The sequence below is a fragment of the Bubalus kerabau genome, chromosome 5 (genome assembly GCF_029407905.1).
Source record: "Bubalus kerabau isolate K-KA32 ecotype Philippines breed swamp buffalo chromosome 5, PCC_UOA_SB_1v2, whole genome shotgun sequence".
NCBI lineage: Eukaryota > Metazoa > Chordata > Mammalia > Artiodactyla > Bovidae > Bubalus > Bubalus kerabau.
The window spans coordinates 3,906,787-3,927,202 of NC_073628.1; the positions used below are offsets into that span (position 1 = coordinate 3,906,787).

The 20,416-nt window shown below is 53.7% G+C and overlaps 1 pseudogene; it reads left to right on the top strand.

The window, feature by feature from the left end:
- Positions 1–5,012: 5,012 nt before the first annotated feature.
- LOC129654363 (uncharacterized) lies at positions 5,013–5,130 on the top strand (annotated as a pseudogene).
- Positions 5,131–20,416: the final 15,286 nt, after the last annotated feature.

The window sequence follows — 20,416 nt, forward strand, 5'->3', positions numbered from 1 at the left end:
GCCAAGAGCACAGGGCCAGGGGAGGGGGGTTCCCATGTGCTGAGAGACTGCAGACTCCCACCTTCCTGCCTTTTCCAGTGCAGTGATCTTGGGCAAAAGCCTTCCTCCTTCTTGGCCTCAGTTTCCTTATCTGTGAAACGGGACGCATTAGCGTCATCATGGAGCAGAAGTGAGCCAGAGCCCAGAAAGCCGTGTCTTGCTCACAGCCACCATTCAGAAAGCATTGAAGGTTATCTTTATCGTACTTCCAGAACCTTATTTTCCCTGTGCTTCATTTTCCTTTGCAAACTTTCAAATTATCTTATTTCTGAGAAATTTTACAGATCTTGGTAAGCTACCTTAAAGTCTTTTCGGGACAAGATGGAATCTTAAAAGCTTACACTCAGGTAGACCACGCTCAAGAAGAATCTGTACCAGTCAAGAAGAGCCATGCCCACCACTGCTAGCGTGGAGGATTGAAAGCATTTTCATCTTCAAGATGCTCATTATCACTAATTATTAGAGAAGCGCAAAGCAATACTACAATGAGGTACCACCTCACACCGGTCAGAATGGCCATCATCAAAAAGTCTATGAATCACAAATCCTGGAGAGGGTGTGGAGAGAAGGGAACCCTTCTATACTCGGTGGAAACAGACGTTGGTGCAGCCATTATGGAAAACAGTACGGAGGTTCTTTAAAAAAAGCTAAAAAATAAAGTTGCCGTTTGAGCCAGCCAGCCCACTCTTGAGCATATATCCAGACAGAAGTCTAACTGAAAAGGATACATACACTCCTATGTTGGTAGCAGCACTCTTCACACTTGCCAAGACAGGGGAAGAATGTAAATGTCCATGGACAGATGGATGGATAAAGAAGATGTGGTGCATACACACACAGTGGAATACTCCTGAGCCACAGACATGAGTGAAGTAATGCCGTTGTGCGGCGGCATGGATGGACCTAGAGACTGTCATACTGAGTGACGTAAGTTAGAGAGAAAGACAAACACCATATGAGGTCACTTACACACAGAATCTAAAATACAACCCAGATGAACATATCTGTAACAGACACGGAGCACAGACTTGTGGTTGCCGAGGGTGAAGAGGACGGATGGACTGGGAGCCTGGGATCAGCAGAGGCAAACCATGATATGGAATGGATAAGCAACAAGGTCCTCCTGTGTAGCACAGGGAACTATATTTAATATTCTGTGGTAAACCATAATGGGAAAGAATACGAAAAAGAATGTATGTATAACTGAATCACTTTGCTGTAGGCAGAAATTAACACATTGTAAACCAACTGTACTTCCACAAAATAAATGAAAAAGTAGATACCCCCAAACAACTATTTTCATCTTTCGTTGAGTCTCTCTCTAAGGACTCACAGAAAAATATTTAGAAAAGCAGATGACGTGAGGTGATAAATATTCGTTGAGCATCTGAATCCCCCTGGCACAAGTCTAGCTGCTGAGGACAGAGGGCTTTGAGAAAGTCCTTGCTGCTATGGAATCTCACTCCTATGCAGGAGAAAGAGAATAAACAGATGATGCTGTGCTGGAGAGGGAGGGGTTTTGAAGAAAAATGAAGTGAAAGGAGGGGAGTGGGAATGACAAGATGCCACAGGCAGGGGACAGGCAGGGGTGTTTGCGTGAGGCCTGAGTGAAGAGGGGGAAATTGTGCAGGTATTTGAGGAAGAATATTCCGGAGAAGAAGGCAACAGAGGATGAGATGGTTGGATGGTATCGCCAATTCATAATGGACGTGAACTTGGGCAGACTCCAAGAGATGGTGAGGAACAGGGAGGCCTGGCGTGCTGCAGCCTATAGGGTCACAGAGTCGGACATGACTTGATGACTGAACAACAATAACAACAATTCGGGGCCCAGGACAGCCGTGCAAAGGCCCCACGGGCAGCTCGCTTTACTCTCACAACTGGCCTGACTCTCAGGAGTGCTGGTGAAGAATAAGGAGTGGAATCCTCCTGCATTTATGAACCACATCCTCAGGCATACTGCAGGTAAGAGTTTATCCTGCATATTTACATGGAAATATCTGATCACAACACAGTGTGAACACGAGAGGAAAATTCAGCAGGCACACAAGTTGTCATACAGCTTCAGGATGAAGACACGTGCGATGAGTGGCTGTAAAATGACAGCGTTTTACAGTTTCCAAAGCAGAGAGAAACACAAGTGTGTGTGTTCCTACCCAGGAAATGAGACACTTCAGTCTTTTGTGAAGCTTGTCTCATAACTGATTCAGTGCCTGCTGCCCGTGCATTTGGAATAACACTCATATTTTGCCAGGACTGGAAAATATGTGTCCAAATGTCTATGTACTCACTTAAAAAAAAGCCTAGGCATGCTCACACACTCGGCATTGGAGACCGAGATAAGCTGGCATTTCCAAACACAGCCTATCAGTCAAATATTCCAGCATTTCTCTGAATTCTCTCTCACTTTTGTTTCAAACAGAGTCACTTATCCAAAGCAGAGGCCATTTGGGACCAGCTGTCCCATTTTTCAGATGAGAGACCAAGGCTCAGAGTGAGGAGAGGATACCAGGTCCCTTGCCAGCTGACGGCCTGTCCCTAGGACTAGGGATTCATCCCGAACCTCGTCACAGACTCCCAGTTGCCTCCCAATATTTATTCCTAGCCTTTTTCTCCGTAAGAGAATTCCTAGTTTTTTAACTGGCATATGTTTACCCAGAAAAAAAGATGGCATGGCTAGGCTTCCCTTACAGCTTGGTATGACTAATGGGAATGAGTCAAAGTGTGTGGGTAACTTCCATGGAGGGAAAGTACCCTTCTCTGCCATTTCTCTTTCCTGTACTGGAATGCAGATTTGATGGCTTGAGCTCAGGCAGTCATCTTGGGCCACAAGGAGAATGCCTTTGTTGAGCATGGCAGAGTGGTCTGAGAGAGGGACCCTTGGTCTCTGATGAGTTTATGAAGCTCCCCACCAACCCTTCCAGACTTTTCTTATAGGAGAGTCACTTTTAATTAATTAATTTATTTATTATTATTATTTTTTTTTTTTGGAGAGTCACTTTTTAAAGAGAACTTTTTTTGTCCCTTGCTGTTGAACCAACAGAGATGTTCCCTGGCTCTCCTCCCCCTCCGCCCCCCACCATGTGACTGTTTGTGCAGCTCTCTCATCATGATCAAGATGAAGAACAACCCCAAGAGAGGGGGCATGAACTGTGCGAGGTCACAGAGCTTCTCTTATATAAACACTCACTTCAGACCTGCACAGGATAATTGCTAAAGCAAATAGGCCCTGCCTCCGGAGTGGCGGCCAAGACCGTGGCCTGAAGAACATTTCCCGACAGGGTGTTCACGTGACCACTAATCGATGAGGCTGGCGACACTTTGAGGCCTTTGCCACTGTGGCTGCTGTCAGCCCAGCTCTGCCCCACCCTCCCCGGGCACACGCCGTAGGGCTGGGTGGGGACCCACTGGCTCTGAGAAAACACTTCCCTGGAGGGCCAGCCTCTGGGGCAGCTGGAGACAGATTCAACATGCTCTGGCCAGGCTTCTGCTATGAAGCATCACCCGTCCCCAGGAGCAAGAAGGTCCTTTAAGCTCGCCTTCTGTCCCTCCCTCCCTCCTTCCCTTCCTCTCTTCCTCCTTGTCCGCATTTCCTGTTGGCATAGATTTTCTTTGAGACCCTAAGGGTACTAGAGTGCACCCCCCTTGCCATAATCGCCTCTGACCTTCAGCAACTCCTCCCTCCTCATAGAGACCCCTCCTCTGATTGCTGAGGAGTGACGTCATTCATCCTGGCCACGTTCCTGCCATCGGGGTCTCCCAGAGCTCCCTAGCTGTCTTTCTCCTTACCCTACGACCCCACAGCGGCATTTCACGACCTCTCTGCTTAGTGGAAAGAGAGACACAATTTCCCAGTAGAATCAGATGCTCAGGGCCTCGCTCCAGAGACGAAATAGAGGCAGCAGACAAGTGTGGTTCTTCATGGGTCCAGCATCAGACGATGAGCATCACCAGGGAAAATGCTGCCATTGACGTCCTGTCCTTCAAGGAGGCCTCTGTGGTGGGACGTGCCCGATTCACAAACAAGGCTGCTGGGAGCCGAGAGTTTGACCCGTGCGTGCTAAGTGGCTTCAGTGATGTCCAGCTTCATGTGACTGAATGGACTGGAGCCCGCCAGGCTCCTCTGTCCATGGGATTCTCCTGGCAAATACACTGGAGTAGGCTGCCGTTTCTTCTCTAGGGGATCTTCCTGACCCAGGGGTCAAAACCGGCATCTCTTATGTCTCCTGCCTTGGCAAGTGGGTTCTTTACCACTTGTGCCACCTGGGAAGCCCCAGGTCACCCCAGCTAGGCAGTCCTGGCACTGGGATTCAGCCCTGACTCAGACCAGATCCCCTGCGGCCCTTCCCAGCCTCCACCCTGGGAGGAAGTCAGCACATGCGGCCCTGAAAGGGAAACCCGGGGTCTTTGGTGACAGCTGGAGAGGGAAAGTTTCTCACCTGCACCCCTTGCCGGGGACCCTCCCCACAGCCCCCACACCAGATGGCAGGATTGTCCCTCGGCTGTCTAACATCCCGCAGCGGCGCCCATTTGCTGACTTTGTTTATCCTAGCGTGTGACTGACTGATACACGTCTGACGGTTCTCCTTTGGAGATACCCACTTTCTGATAAAGGTCTCTGAGGACCTAGAGCTTAGTGACAAAGGAATGGAGAAGGAAGGATGCGGGTTTCAAAGCATGACAAGAAGTCTCCCCAGGGAACCCTTTCAAGTTACAGCCCTGTGCTGCCAGCAGGAAGGTAACTTAAGACCAGGTCACAAATCCGTGGGCTGTATAGTTAGCATAGGAGTATTACTCACTAGGCAGCTCCTGGACAGAAATTCTGCCCAAGAAGTGCTCCTGGCAGAGTGGAGGCGCCCCCAGCGAGCTCATCTTCTCTAGATTTCGATGGAGCAGGCCACCACATCTCAACCCTTTCCTGAAAGCACCCCAGCGGCAGCCCCTCCTTCCTGCCTTTGGTATCATCCGCAATCTCATCTGGCCATCCCACCCTGAACACGCCTGATCTTGTCTGACCTTGGAAACCAAACAGGGCTGGGCCTGGTTAGTACTTGGATGGGAGACCCCTGGGAATACCGGGTGCTGCAGGCTTTTGGGGCTTCCCTGGTGGCTCGTTTAAGGAGTCCACCTGAGAAGCAGGAGACCCAGGTTTGATCCCTGGGTCAGGAAGATCCACTGGAGAGGGGAATGGCAACCCACTTCAGTCTAGTTGTCTGGAGAATCCCATGGACAGAGGAGCCTGGTGGGCGACAGTCCATGAGGTAGGAAAGAGTTGGACATGACTGAGTGACTAATTCTTTCTTCTTTCTCTATCAAAAGCCTCCTGTGCTTGCTCTGAGAATCGGCATTTCCCACAGTTCCTGGAGCAGACTCCCCCTGCTCCTCTGTGGGCATCAGGCCGGCCCCTCCCACCAGGAAGGCAGAGCGGTGCCCCATGGGGGCAACCGAGGAGGAAGTGGGTCTCGGGTCAACCTCAGGGCAGGGATCTCCAAGGCCTGGTGACCCTTGGCAGCAAGCTGAGGGCCCCTCTGAACATCCGATTGCTCAACTCACATTCCTCCTCCCTCTGGCTTGACTCTCAGACACTTTGAGAACAAACCAAAAATAAAAATTCATCCTTTTCCAGCTAATTCGCTCATTTTTGCAAAACCTCACCCTGTCCCCCTCTGCCCTTGCAACTTGTCTCCCACAGGAGGCCAGAGAGCCATTCCTTGGGGGGTGTTCCAGCTTTGGCCAAGAAAGCCCTGTAGACTCTGACCTCTGACCTCCACGTGAAAGCACAGAACGGGGGCCACTGAGAGCGACTTCCGTGCCCTCTGTCCTACAGGAGAGGCTGCCTCAGCTCAGGTCCTGGGGCTCCCTCTGAGGGCGGGGGGGCAGTGAGTCCACCTCCTCATTCCTCATCTTTACCTCCATTCATTCGCTCAAGACAGAGTGATGTCATTCATTCATTCATTCACTAATCCAAGGATGGAGAGGGGTGCTAGTCAGATGGATCCAAAGCTTGCCTTCGCTGGCTGATTTCCTATACAGCAGGAAGAGGACTCCGTCTTCAGAGAGACCCTCCACCCTCCCCAAAGCCATCTGGCTAATCCCTGGTTGCCAGGAAGGCCTCAGCGCCCTGGCCCCACCAAGCAGGCCCTCCCTAAGGACCACTGGAAGGACACCAAGAGAGGTGTGGGGCGAACTGACCTTGGTCTTTGTCCACCGAGTGGGGCCTCGCCAGGCAGACAGAGCCCCTCCAAGCACAGGAGGCCTCGGAGAGGGTCCCTCCCAGCCCCGAGGCCACAAGCTGTGTGACCCACTGGCCAGCGACTTCACCTCTCTGGGCCCAGACTTACTCTCTCGTGTAAAAGGGGGGTCATGACAGCGCATGGTGGGGACCAGGCCCCGTGTTTAGCGCCCTTTGCACATCTCAGCTCTAGTGTTTCCCACCCCAGGGTGCCGTGGGGTGGCTGCTCCTGTTGGGCCCATTTTACTGATGAGAAAACCAAGGCACGGAGGGTCAGGCAGTTTGCATCGGGGCCAACCTTGTGGGCCTGAGTGCTCAGCAGAATGTCGGGTGCTCGGTTATCGCTTCATACTGCCGGCGCGGTGGCTCAGTGGGGACGCCGGGGCACATCTGGGGACGTTTTGGAGGCGTCACCACAAAGGCAGATGCTGCTGGCCCCCAGGGGGTGGAGGCGGGGTGCCTCTCAACACCCGGGAAGGCCCAGGGCAGCTCCCACGGCCAGAGTGACTCAGTGTCAACAGTGCCAGGCGGAGAAGCCAGGTCTCTGCTCCCTGTTCTTAAGAAGGGGCTTCCCACCAAGAGAAGGTCTTGCACGAACATTCCCACTGTCAACTGCCCACCCTGGGGGCGCACCTCCACCCCCCCGAGTCCGGCTGGGCTGGGCACCACAGGACACTGGGGTCTGTGGGGCTTCCCTGGACCTGCGCAGGGTCTCGGAGGGCAAGATGGGGTGTCCAGCCTGGGTCGGGCAGGGAGTAGTGTTCCCCAGCCCCCCGTCCCATGGGGGCCCCCCTCCTTACTTGCTAGCAGGAGGTCCACCGCTGTCTCCTCCATCAGAGCGTGTCCCGGGCGTAGGCCTCAGGTGGGCGCTGGTTCCCCACGGCAGGTCGGGTCACCTCTGCCCTGGAATCTCAGGTGAAGGGGTAGAGGCCGCTCCGGCGGGCCAGCAGTTTGCAAAATGAGTCACCTGGCGAGAGGGTTCAGAGCGTGTGGGTTAATCATTAACACGCAGCTTGGACACATCCCCGGGATCCCAATGGACCCCTGCCGCATGGCATTCACCAGCCCTGACCGCCCGTGGTCCTGGGTGACCCACCTGTCAGGGTCCTCTTGGTCTGATTATCTGCTCAAGGGGAGGACCGGTGCCCAGGGATCCTGTCCCTTCATCTGTTCATTTTCAGCTCCGAAGAGGCAAGGTTGTTGAAGGAGAGTGGGCCTGTCTTCACGGTGAACACTAACCCCTGGCCAGCGGCGGTGCCTCCAGATCACCCAGCTGTGCTTCCCTGAGCGTCTGCTCTGTTTCCTGCGCTGTGCCAGGCACTCAACAATGCCGTGCATGCCCTCTGTGAACATTCTCACCAGCAAATGGAGGCTATGTGTCTCTGTTTCACGGGGGAGGGGGCGAGGTCCAGGCAGGTGGCTGTCCAGCGACAGGTCTGGGTCAGAGCGGGAGGAACTGTCTCTGCTGGTGGTGCCTCTGTCTCCCCAGGGCGTCTCGGCAGTGCAGGGCATGGTGAGGGTTAAGAGGGGCAGAGCAGGAACAATTCTGAGCACCCAGTAAGCACTCAGTAGGTGTTGGCTGCCTCTCACGTCTCAAGGCCAAGGATCCTCTCCTGTCTTGCTGGCCAGCGTGTCCGTACGTGGCCGTTTTGGAGGAGTGCTGATGTCGGGTAACTTGGCCAAAGGCACAGGGCAGGCCAGTCTCCACCCAGGTGGGTCTGACTACCAAGGATGAGATCTCTAAAAAGGCTGCATTTGGCCCCTGAGAACGTTCTTATCATCTGGGAGTGGGAATTACAGTTCCTTTAGGAGGGCAGGTTCGAAAGCAGCAGTACCTGGGGGCGCCAGCGGGCTCCCCCCACGGGTCCCAGGCCGGCTGCCCAGTGTCCCAGCTCACCGTCAGTGCAGACCTCGCTCAGAGCCGGGGCTGGGGCACGGTTGCTGTCCTAAGTGGAGGACAGGTGTGAGGGAGTGGACAGTGAGGGAGGCAGGGGGGCAATGTGGGGGTGGGGTGGACTGGGACAACAGGGAGAATCTCGGGGGCAGCAGGGCAGGAAACTGAGGACTGATTTGCTGTTGGTCTCCCCAGAAATCAACTCTGGGCTCAAGAATTTTATCACAAAGCTGGTCCCAGCTCGCCTGGCCGCTGGAAACCCATCTGGTACTAGCTCACGTGGGACTCAAGGGCAGAAAATCGAAGGCTGCCACTAGAGAAATGCAATAGTAAATTTCACCCATTCATTCCTCATTCACTCGCTCACCCATTCAGTCGTTCACTCATTGGTTCTTCCTTCCAGGAAACATTTCCTTCTGCATCCAGAAACGCTACTTTGGGGTGGAGAAAAGAGATGAAAGTAACCTTGTTCCTGACAGCAAGCAGGGCGTGGGGGCAGTGCAGGGGGTCTCGTGGGGAGAACGTCAGGTTCAAAACTTCCCTTTGGGAGGTGAGACTGATGCTCTTCTGTTGTTCCTCGTTTCGCCCGAGCCATGCCCCCATCCTGGGCTCTAAACGTGCTCTACAAGGACAGCGCCGGGTCACAGAGACGCTGCAGAACCCCCCAGGGGTCCAATTTTCTCAGCTGTAGGTCAGATTGGTCCACACGCAGGGTGCAAATGCCAGCACGCTGAAGCTTTGTTTAGCACTTAAAGCCTCCTAATGGGTTTTCAACATTTACACTTGTCTTATTATTAATACCAATTACTAAGACTCAACCCTGCCAACCGCGTGTCTCCTTTTATAAATGCTGTCGGGACAAGGAGGTCACTCATGGCTCTTTGCTGCAGCTGCGGTCTTACTGGTAAAAGAAAGTCTGAAATAAATTCTCAGGGCACGAGAAGGCACCTCACGCATGACGCTCTGAAGCTGGCTCTTTAAGAAGAGTCTCTGTTTTTGCTCAGGCCCTGGAATAAAATTTTTAGAGGACCTTTAAATCATGCGTGTGGTGGTTCAAAGCAGGGTTCCACCACCCAGCTGCCTGGAGGCGAGACGGGGTCACCTCTGGGGTTTGTTAGTGTATTTAAAAAGTGACAAATGGTTGTTTCTATAAGGAACTTAGAGCTGGCTTTGGACAGGGTTATTGGATGATGAGGACGGAGGGATGGGGCGGACAGCTTCTCCCCATGCCCTCTGAGCCGCCTGCTTTACGCCGCTGTAAACAGTGAAATGTAATATTGCCTTATTTGGTCACGGAGCCAAGGAATCGGCTGCAGAGGCCTCTTTGCCTTTGACTGTGTGAGAATCGAAGTCCTCGTTCCATCTGGCCCTGGATGGAGGTGCCGGCTCAGTCCACCTGTGGGCCTCAGGACCCCCACTCCGGGGTCTGGCCCTGATGGACTTCTGATAGCTTTCAGAGCTGCTTCCCAGGGTGCTGCCTGAGTCAGGGGACATGCTCCCCAAATATGGGGCCCCCTGGGCTTGCAGTAGGCTAGGTGTCTAGGTGCATGGGACCAGGTGTCAGAAGAACTGCCTGTGTCTCTGAGGTCTATACGGATATGGGTGGATGGCATTGTTGATTCAACGGACATGAGACTGAGCAAGCTCCGGGAGATAGCAAAGGACAGGGACGCCTGGTGGCCTGCAGTGCGCAGGGTTGCGGAGAGTAGGGCACGACTGAGCGACTGCGCAACAAAACGGATACACAGATTTGAAACAACAAAACAGATTGTTGCCGAGCAGGATTCAGGAAGGCTGGACGTCCCTGGATTTCTGGGATGTCCAGTGCATGCTGCGTGCTAAGTCACTTCAGTTGTGTCCGACTCTTGGCGACCCCATAGGCTGTAGCCCACCAGGCTCCTCTGTCCATGGGATTCTCCAGGCAAGAATACTGGAGTGGGTTGCCAGGCCCTCCTCCAAGGGATCTTCCCAATCCAGGGATGGAACCCACATCCCTTATGTCTACTGCATTGGCAGGCGGGTTCTTCACCACTTGCCCCAGTATTCAGGGAGTGCAGCAAACGCAGGGTGGCAGGAAAGAGACAGCTCTTGGCTGTGGTTGATGTCATTGGGGCGTCAGGCTTGGGCTCAGCACAGCCACACATCCTGGACGCTGAAGTGCGGTGGTCCTTGTGCTCACAGAGGAGGGGCTGGGCCGCAGGCTGGTCTGTTGGGGCATGGCTGGCTGCGGTCATGGCCTTGAACCAAGAGCCTGGTGATAGCCACACAGGGGACCTCCACCAAGAGCAGCCTGGAGGAAGTCCCCCTGCAGAACCGGCTGTCTCATCTCCTGGTGAAGGGGGTGGCCCCCACGGTCCCTCGGTGAGAGTCTAGCCTCCACGGAAAAGGTGGCCATCGCTGGAGGCCATCTGCTCAGTCACCGCTCTCCATACCTGGGTGTTCCTTCCAAGGAGTGACCTGGGGTGGGCCCGACAGTGTGAATCATAAGGAAACGAAGAGGAAACACAAAGGGGCCGCGGTGACTCACAGGGAGGCCCGGAGCAGGAAGGAAGCTCCGGTGCCTGGTGTGATGGGTGGGGCGCTGGAGCCGGGCTGGCATCAGAAGGCCCTGAGCTCTGGCTCCAGCATTGCCGTGTCTTCGGGAGAGGGGGAGTGCTGCGGGCAAGTCGGTTTCCTCTGAGCCTCGGTTTCCCCGTCTGTGAAACAGACTCGCTGGGACCCGCCTTAGAGGGTTGTTGGGAGAAATACATACGATGGATATATGTAGAGAGGCCAGTGGTACAGGGTAGGTGATAAAACGATATTGGTGGGATTAATGAAATAACTGAATGAGAAAATGTTACTCAAGATTCCAAAATATCGTTATTGCACCTACTATTTATTATGATGGTGTGCAAGAGTGCAACAATCAGGAAGCATCCTACAGAGAGGATGCCCTTTCCCTTTCCTCTCCCACTCCCACTAGCTGGATACAACCGTGATGGCTGGAGTGAAAGCAGCTATCTTAGACTATGAAGTGGCTTGGGGAATGGAGCCTTCACATGGTAGGGCACCAGAAGTAAGAAGCCTGGGTCACTGAAAGCAGGGAGCATGGTTTCTTATCACATACGCAGGACTTTTACATGAAAAATAAACACATTTCCATTTTATTTAAGAAAGTATTTTGCGAACTATAAAGACTGTTGTTGTTCAGTCACTAAGTCCTATCCAACTCTTTGAGACTCCACGAACTGAAGTACGCCAGGCTCCCATGTCCTTCACTATCTCCCAGAGTTTGCTCAACCTCATGTCCACTGAGTTGGTGATGCCATCCAACCATCTCATCCTCTATGAAGACCCCGAGATCCATTATCCAGAATCAAGGACAAGTTAATTAACTTTCTGCTGCCTTTCTCACCTTTAAGATGGGTCCGGCTTTTGTTATTACTTTGATGCTTGGCCTTCGTTTTGCTCTTACTCTGCAATCATTCCTTTACGTTCACTGTCATCATTCAGTACTCTGTACTCCGGGGTGCCTGCCTTCCCCACCCCAACCCTGCCCTGTGCTCTTTCCACCTAGGCTGAGGGTCTTCTGTGTGCAGAATGGGACGCTCATAGAACCCCGGGGCTCAGGGGACCTTAGACTGTTAATTCCAGCTCTTACTCAGCGTATGCTGGCCCCACCACACCCCTCCCTCCAGCCTCCCTGCTTGAATGGTCCCAGGGGCAAGCTGATGGTCACCTCACATGCAGCCTGATCCTTACTGACCAGCTCTTCATGCCAAGAAGCATCTCCCAGAACTGAGCACTGACTGACTTCCCCACCCACCTGGGACTGTCCTGGCTTTGGCCCTGCAATCCCAAATCTCGGGAAGCCCTCCACTCTGGGTAAACTGAGGCGCTTGCCCCCATAGGGCAGGCTTCCAAGTGTATTCATTTCCCAGGGCTGCTATAACGAATGACCACAAAGTGGGTGCATTAAACAGCAGAAACGGGTCCTTTCACAGTCTGGCAGCCAGGAGTCTCAGATCAAGGTGTGGACAGGGTTGGCCCTTTCTGGCAGCTCTGAGTGAGAAGCTGTCTACGACCACACCACCCTGAACACACCCGATCTCATCTGAGTGAGAAGCTCTTCCGGCGTCTCTCCCAGTTTCTGGGGGCTGCCAGCTAGCCTTGGTGTTCTCGCCTTGTCACTGCATCCCCCCCAATCTCTCTTCCGTCTTCTTGTCCCCTTCCTCTCTGTGTCTCTCTGTGTCTTCTTTTCTATTTCTTAAAAGGCCACTTGTCATTGGATTTAGGGCCCGATCCATCCTGAACCTAGAATGAGCTCATCTTCCGATCCTTATCTTGATTACAACTGCAAAAACCCAATTGCTGGGCTTCCCTGGTGGCTCAGTGATAAAGAATCCACCTGTCAATGCAGGAGAGGCGGGTTAGATCCCTGGTCTGGGCAGATCCCACATGCTGCAGGGCAACAAAGCCCGTGCACCGCAGCTATTGGGCCTGAGCTCTAGAGCCGGGGAGCTGCAGCTACTGAAGCCTGAGAGCCTCAGAGCCTGTGCTCTGCAACAAGAGAAGCCTCCGCCATGAGAAACTCATGCACCACCAGTGAAGACTAGCTGCCACTCGCTGCCACTAGGGAAGAGCCTACACAGCAACGAAGACTGAGCATAGTCAGAAGTGAATAAATAAACATTAAAAAAAATCCCTTATTTAAAAAACCAATTGCTAAATAAGGTCACATTCACAGATATGGGGGTTAGCCCTTGGACATATCTTTCGGGGGACAGCATTCAACATCTTGGACTTCCCTGGTGGCCCAGACAGTAAAGAATCTGCCTGCAATGAAGAAGATGTGGGTTCGATCCCTGGGTTGGGAAGACCCCCCCTGGAGAAGGGAATGGCTCCCCTCTGCAGTATTCTTGTCTGGAGAATCCCATGGACAGAGGAGCCTGGCAGGCTATAGTCCAGGGGGGTCACAAAGAGGTGGACATGACTGAGTGACTTTCACTTACTTACTTATTCAACATCCGACACCAAGGAATGGAGCTGATGCTGGCGCTAAAAGGCAAACGTGACTTAACTAGGTGAAGAGGTGATGACGAGAGGAATTCCAGCCCACAGAAAAGGCATGTGCAAAGGCCCTGCAGCCAGGAGGAGCTGACACATGAAGGAATTTGTCTGAAGGAAGCCCAGCATGACTGGAGCAGGAGGAAAAGGAGACAGCACAGAGGAACCCAGGCAGGCCGTGCAGGCCATGGGGAGGACTCAGGTATTTCTCTGCAGGTGGGAAGGGAAGTCCCAGTGAATGACAGCCTTGACTAGCTGTCCATGTGCCAGGGTGGCTGCTTCAGTGCCCAAGCCTTGGCCACTTTCTCAGCTCCCCAGTCACTGGACCATGATGGATGAACCTGGGTAAGCAGACAAAGCTGCCTGTGCCACCTACCTCTTGTCCTGGCCCTTGCTGTCCTCCACCGCAGGTGGAGCTTGGCTCTCGAGGCCCTTCAGGGAGCAGCCCTGCTACTGGGCACCCCCATAGACCAAGGACAGGTTTCTCTTCCCTGGACACGGGTTTTCTCTGCAGTACAAAGTGACGTGATGGTCCTTATTCCTAGGGACGCGGTCACTACAAAATGAATGAAGCACCTTAGGACGCAGCTGGGTGCAGAGCTGGGGCCAGGTGAAGAGTGGAGGGGGGCAGAGTGGCTTGCAGGTAGCTGCCCCTTCCGCCGCCGTGCGGTCTGGACTGGCTGTGTGAGATTTGCACAGAGACCTGCTCGTGGGACTTCTGTATGTGTCGAAGCAGTAAGGCAGCCGGATGATGGCAAAGATAAAGGGTGATGGTTTTCCATGAGCTCCCCGTGCACTCAGCCCTCCTAGAATCTCGTTTTCTCATTCAAGGGTGAAACCCGCTTGCACCAGTTCAGCTGGTGAGAAAGCTGACACCTGAAGAAATGAAGCAGCTTGGCAGAAGTTGCCCCAAGGGTCAAAGGGGGTGCCGAGACCTGGAGTTGGGTCTCCCAGGCTGGTCGTGGCGCTGAGGTATGGTGGAGAGTCAAAGTTGGGCAGGCCGAGGCCACCTGGCCAGGCCAGGCTGGGCTCCTTCCAGAAACATCTCTTTGGAAACTTAAAAAAAAAATCCTCATTATTAGACGATTAAGTGGAGGGGCAGGCACCATGCAGACATCTGATCCGAGAGCGGTTTCTTCTCCACAAGTCCTTCCAATAAGCAAGAATAGTGGGTTTCCTTCTGCCCATTAAACCTGAACCCGCTTATCATTTTCCGACATGTTATGGGGTTATTTTGAATTGTCAGCAAGGGGATCTGAGCTGCAGGAGTTGGCGGGCGTCCCATAAATGCTCTTGTTTGGGCCCCGCGATATGATCGCTGCGGTCTTATAAAGAGAGACCCAAGGAAAGAAGAGTGGCACTTTTTTTCCCTTCTAAGTTGTGTTTTGATTCTGCCTTCTGGGCTGGGTTCCTGGAGAAACGCATAGGAGACCATATTTGGGATTATTGAGTTCCTTGAATTTTATGAGCATTAAAGACTTGCTCTCGGCACGGTGTCTAAGGTTCCGTTTCTGCAGTGGGGAGGTTGCATGTGGCTGGGGAGAAGCCGGCAGATCTGGCTGCTTGTGGCTGGGCGGGCACCTCAGCCTCCCTGGGCCACCTCCCCTCCTGCTGAGATGAGACGTGTGAGCTGAGACCAGACTTCTGAGGCTTGCCGAGCACTAGCTGTGCGCCCGGAGCCAGCCTGGACACTGCCATGTTCGTTCAGCCCTCGAAACAGCCTGGTTGGACGGATCAGGAAAGGGAAGCTCAGAGACTTTGAGTAACTCTCTCAAGGGCACGCAGCCTGCAAATAGTCCCACCAGAGTTTGCATGTAGATCGGTGTGTGTACAGACTGTACTTCTGACCACCTGCCTTTTATTTATTCTTTTTAAAGATTTTTGATGTGGACCACTTTTAAAGTCTTTATTGAATTTGTTACATCATTGCTTCTGGTTTATGTTTCGGTTGTTTGGCCCTGAAAATAAGGCATATGGGGTTCCTGACCAGGGATCGAACCTGCACCCCCGTCATCGGAAGGCAGAGTCTTAACCTCTGGACCGCCAGGGACGTCCCTCCCTTTTTACTGTCCAGTGGATGCTTACAAGCGCCACGGACTTGTAACCTTACAAGCCAGCTTTTCAAAACCCCTTTCCAGGATTATAAAATGTTGTAGCCACTACAGAAAAAAGTCTTGTGTTCAGTCGCTAAGTTGTGTCCCTCTCTTTGTGACCCCATGGACTGCGGCACGCCAGGCCTCCCTGTTCCTCACCATCTCTCGGAGTTCACTCAAGTTCATGCCCATTTGAATTAGTGATGCCATCCAATCGTCTCATCCTCTGCCGCCTTCTTCTTCTTTTGCCCTCAATTTTTCCCAGCATCAGGATCTTTTCCAATGAGTCGGCTCTTTGCGTCAGGTGGCCAAAGGATTGGAGCTTCAGCTTCAGCATCAGTCCTTCCAATGAATATTCCGGGTTGATTTCCTTTAGGATTGACTGGCTTGATCTCCATGAAAAAAGTTTGCTTCCTCCATAAGTTAAATGTGGAATTACACACGACCCAGCAATTCCACTTCTAGGGTGGTGCTAACCACCAACTAACCCAGGGCCAACTCGCCCTGGACCAGTTCGGGCCACCTGGCTTCCCTGGGCCTGCCGCCATAGTTCCAGACTCCTCGGGCTCAAGGCCGCCTAGGGGGCTGGCCCCCACCAAAGCTGAAGAGAGAAACTGGCCCCACCTGGGCCTCATGACTGGAGTGGGGAGACTGGGGAAAAAGCTGGGACCCAAGAAGCAAAAGCCGTGCCTACACCCCTGAGACCCTGTACACAATCTGGTCTAAGGTTTAGTTGGCCCAGAGTAAACGTGTTCAAACAAAAGATCTTAGACAAAGGTTCGCTGCAGCCTTACTTACAATACCAAATCGTGGAGACAATGCAAGTGTCCACCAGCAGAGGAATGGATGAACAGACTGTGGGGTCTCCATGACATGGAAGACTCTTCATCCATAAAGAGGGCTGACATTCTGACATGGGCTACACCATGCATGAACTGTGAGGACATGACTCTCAGGGAGAGAAGGTGATCACCACAGGCTGCAGACGGTACCATTTCATTTCTGTGAAATTCCAAAAATTCCAGAGCTGGGGAGACCTAAAGCTGATTGGTGAGAGCCAGGGTTCAGGACGAGGGGGAATGGGCTGGTTGCCATGGGTACAACGTTTCCCTTTGGAGAGATGGAGATATTCCGGAACAAGATGGCGATGATGGTTGAACAACATCGTGGATTCATCAAATGCCGCTGAATTGTGCAAATGGAAAAGCTGAATTTTATGTGTGGTGGTCTTTGCCACAAGTTGGCAAATCCCTCGGAGGCGTGAGGGGTCTGAGGCTGGGTCCCACAGCAGCATTCTGGGGGGAGGATGGGGAAGCCTGGCGAGGAGGACCTTGTGGTGGGCTGTGGGCGAGAAGCCTGGGATGCAGACACGTGTCTTCTCTGGACTTGGCGCGTGAGATGTAAGCACCTCCTCCGTCTGGCCCAAGAAACCTTCCACAGAAGGTTCCCTCTGCAGAGTCTCTGATGTGAGCGGTCTTGTTGTGAGGGGTAAGATAGCGGGGTTTCGAGGTCAAGGCCGGCACAGAAGAGAAGCGGGTGATGTCGGCAGGAGTGGCCGGGGGCTTCGTCCCCTCTGGTCTGTGCCCTGCAGAACTTCAGTAACAGCCAGCAGCGAAGGACTTCCCGACACCCCATCACGGGCAGCGGTCACTACTGGTCCTTCCGTGTCCTCCCAGGCCCACGGCAGGCAGAGACTGTGTGTATGGTCTCAGGGGTGTAGGCACAGCTTTTGCTTCTTGGGTCTCAGCTTTTTTCCAGTCTCCCCACTCCGATCATGAGGCCCAGGGGGGCCAGTTTCTCTCTCCAGCTTTGTGGGGGCCGGCCCCCTAGGCGGCCTCGAGCCCCGGCAGTCTGGACTACAGCGGCAGGCCCAGGGAAGCCAGGTGGCCCACACTGGCCCAGGGCGAGCTGGCCCTGGGAGTGTTGCTGGGAGCCTGGGTGAGACACGGACTGGAGATGCTGGTGTGTCTCTGTCACCCGCCCCTTGGGGATGAGCAGGGGGTGGCCGAGAAGAGAGATACAACTTCCTAACCAGGCCCAGTGGGGCGGGGCTTAGTGGAGGCCCTCACCTCCGCGGCAATCTGACCTGGTGGTTCCCGTCTGTAAGATTTGGTTACGTTTCTGTTGCTTGCAATCAGAAGCACCCGAGGATGGCGGGGCTGCTGGAGACTTTAGCTGCCTCGTGGGCTGGGGTGAGAGTTGTTTGAATTAGCAGCAGCTGATGGACAGGGAGGAAGGGGAGATTGGGTCTGCCTGCTAAGAGAAAGCGTGTGGGGGTCCCTGAGAGGGCAGTGAGGGGTCGTGCTCCTCTGCCCTGTGGCCGGGGGGTTCACACCTCTTCGAAGGGCAAGCCCTCTCTACCGGCCAGTGGGCAGTCCTGCCCTTGGCAGCCGCCAGCTGAGGGTGCGGCTCCGCCTGTGTGACCTTGGGCTGGACTCGTGGCCTCAAGGCCTCACTGTGCTCACCTGTAAGTCAGGGGCTGTGTTGTCCAACCCCAGGCACGTGGCCCTGAGTGCCCCCTGGGTGTCAGGTGTCCCACTGCTTATCGGCCCCGTCTGCCTCAGTTTGGGATAATAAGGGTGCCTCCTCCCCGGGGCGACTGCGCAGAAGATGGCTTTGTCAGTGCTGAAAACAGCACCTGGGAGAACAGGAGCTGTCTCTGGTCCTTAGCAGGGCTGTGGTAAGGACACGAAGAGCCTGGCAAGGGCACAGAGGTGCCTGCTAATGGGGGCCCCCTCTGCACCCCCCCCCCCCAAGCCATTCCAGGAGTCAGCGGTGGCTGGAGCTGGGCTGCCCCCAGAGTGGACCCATTTGTCACCTGGTGACAGCCGTGCCTGCAGCCTTGCCTGCTCCTTAGCGGTGATGCCAGCGTCCAGGAATGCCCGGACCTTCAGTCTCTTCTCTGGGAGCTCATGCATTATGGCTGAAAAGATAAATAAATGTCTCAAGCCTCGCCCGCCGCTGATGAAGGCCTCTGCAAACACAAGCACCCCCAACCCCGCCCCGCCCAGGCTCCTCATTAAAAATGGGGTGTGAAGGAGGCCCAGCAGGGGGTCTGGCGGTTCCCCTCATCTGTCCTGCTGGGAGCGGGCTCTGGCCTGACCCAGCCTGACCCTGGGTGAGTGTGGGGCTCCTGCGGACCCTCCCTCCTGCACCAGGACCCCCGTGGTGGCCCCTCCTCACTCTCTCCCCCTCCCTCCCCACCCTGTGCTTCAGTTACCTTGAAGCTACTATAGATCCCACCCGGCCCCATTATCTTTGCCCAGGTGGCTGCTGGAGGGGGCACAGAAAGCTGAAGGAGGCTGACATCTTTGGGGATTTGGATAAAGGCAAATTTGAATTAAAATAAGACCTGGTTAGATCTAGAAATCTTGATGTTAAAAAGGAAAAAAAAAAAAAAAGGAAGATGTTAAATTAAATCTGTGCCCCTGATTTTACCCCTTTGGGAAGGAGCTGCGCTCATTAACCAGGGAGTGGATCATTTATAGGATTTCTGACCTAGATAGAACCCGAAGGCCTCCAGCCTCGAGCATGAGCACAGGACAAGGGTTCCCAGAGATGGTGGGGAGCGGGGCCAGATGTCACAGCTGGCTTCGGGATGTGGGACCCCACAGTCCCCCGGAGCCGCCAGCTCGGAAAGCCCGAGCTCGGTCTCGGCTCTGTGGCCTCTATCTTCCGATTCTTATTCTCTTATTGAATCTGGGCTTTTAGGGGAAGTCTGATGGAGCATGTGCTCGCGCAAAGGCCCTGGATGCAGGCTTGCCCTTCCCTGTGAATACACAGCCGCCCGAGCTGTGGGATGTCTCGACAGGGAGGCAGGCGAGGCCCCTGTGAGCTCGGGGCCACCCCGTTGTGAGCAGGTGGGACCCTCACCGCCCTGGGAGCACAACTTCCATCCAATCACAGGAAACACACCCTGCCAAGGCCCGCCGCCCGCTTCCTCCACCGGCCACCGCCCGCGTCTGCCCAGCGCTCGCTCCGACGCCCTGGATGTAGGAGGAGGCGGGGAGACGGGGAAAGGACACTTCAGACAGTGTGAGCAGAGTTTCCACTGCCCGGTGAAAACAAAAATACACACGCGGGCATGAGCTGTGAGATCCGAACTGTGTCATTTCTGTGATTCTGTGCACATGTTAGCATACACTTCCCCTCCCAATATATATTTTTATTGAAGTACAGTTGATTTACAATGTTTCGGTTGTACACCAGAGTGATTCAGATATATATATGAATTGCTTTTTTACGTTCTTTTCTATTATAGATTACAAGATATTGGCTATTACAGTTCCCTGTGTTACACAGTAGGTCCTTGTTGCTCATATACATATATATGTATATACATGTATTTAAGTCTTTTGATTTTATATTGGAGCATATTTGATTAACAATGTTGTGTTAGTTTCAGGTATATATCACAGTGATTCAGTTATACATATACACGTGTCTGTCCTTTTTCGGATTCTTTTCCCAGATAGGTTATTACACAGTCCTGACTAGAGTTCCCAATGCTAAACAGTTGTTTAGTTGCTGAGTCGTGTCCGACTCTTTGTGACCCCGTGGACTGTAGCCTGCCAGGCTCCTCTGTCCATGGAATTTCCCAGGCAAGAATCCTGGAGGGGTTTGCCACTTCCTGCTTCAGGGGGTCTTCCCGCCCCAGGGGATCAACGCTTACCTCCAGGTGGGTTCTTTACCCCTGGGGCGGGAAGACCCCTGAAGCAGGAAGTGGCAAACCCCTCCAGGAATTCTTGCCTGGGAATTCCATGGACAGAGGAGCCTTGCAGGCTACAGTCACGGGTCACAAAGAGCGGACACGACTAAGCAACCTAAACAACTGTTATAGCATTGGGAAAAACACGACGGCAGAGAAAGACACTGCAGAGGAAAGACGGCTTTGTGGTTTGGTGCCTCCGTGGGCCCGTCCCCTGCTTTTTGACCAGCACCTGCAGATCCAGCGCCTGGCTGATTTCACGTCCGTTTCCCTGGTGGCTAGCTCCGTAGGGACAGCATGTGTTCACTCCCGCCACGATGCTGAGGCCACTTTGCCCATGGGTGCCCCTCGCACAGGCAGGAACACTGAGGCTCTGCTGCCCCCGCCTCTCCGGTACCCTG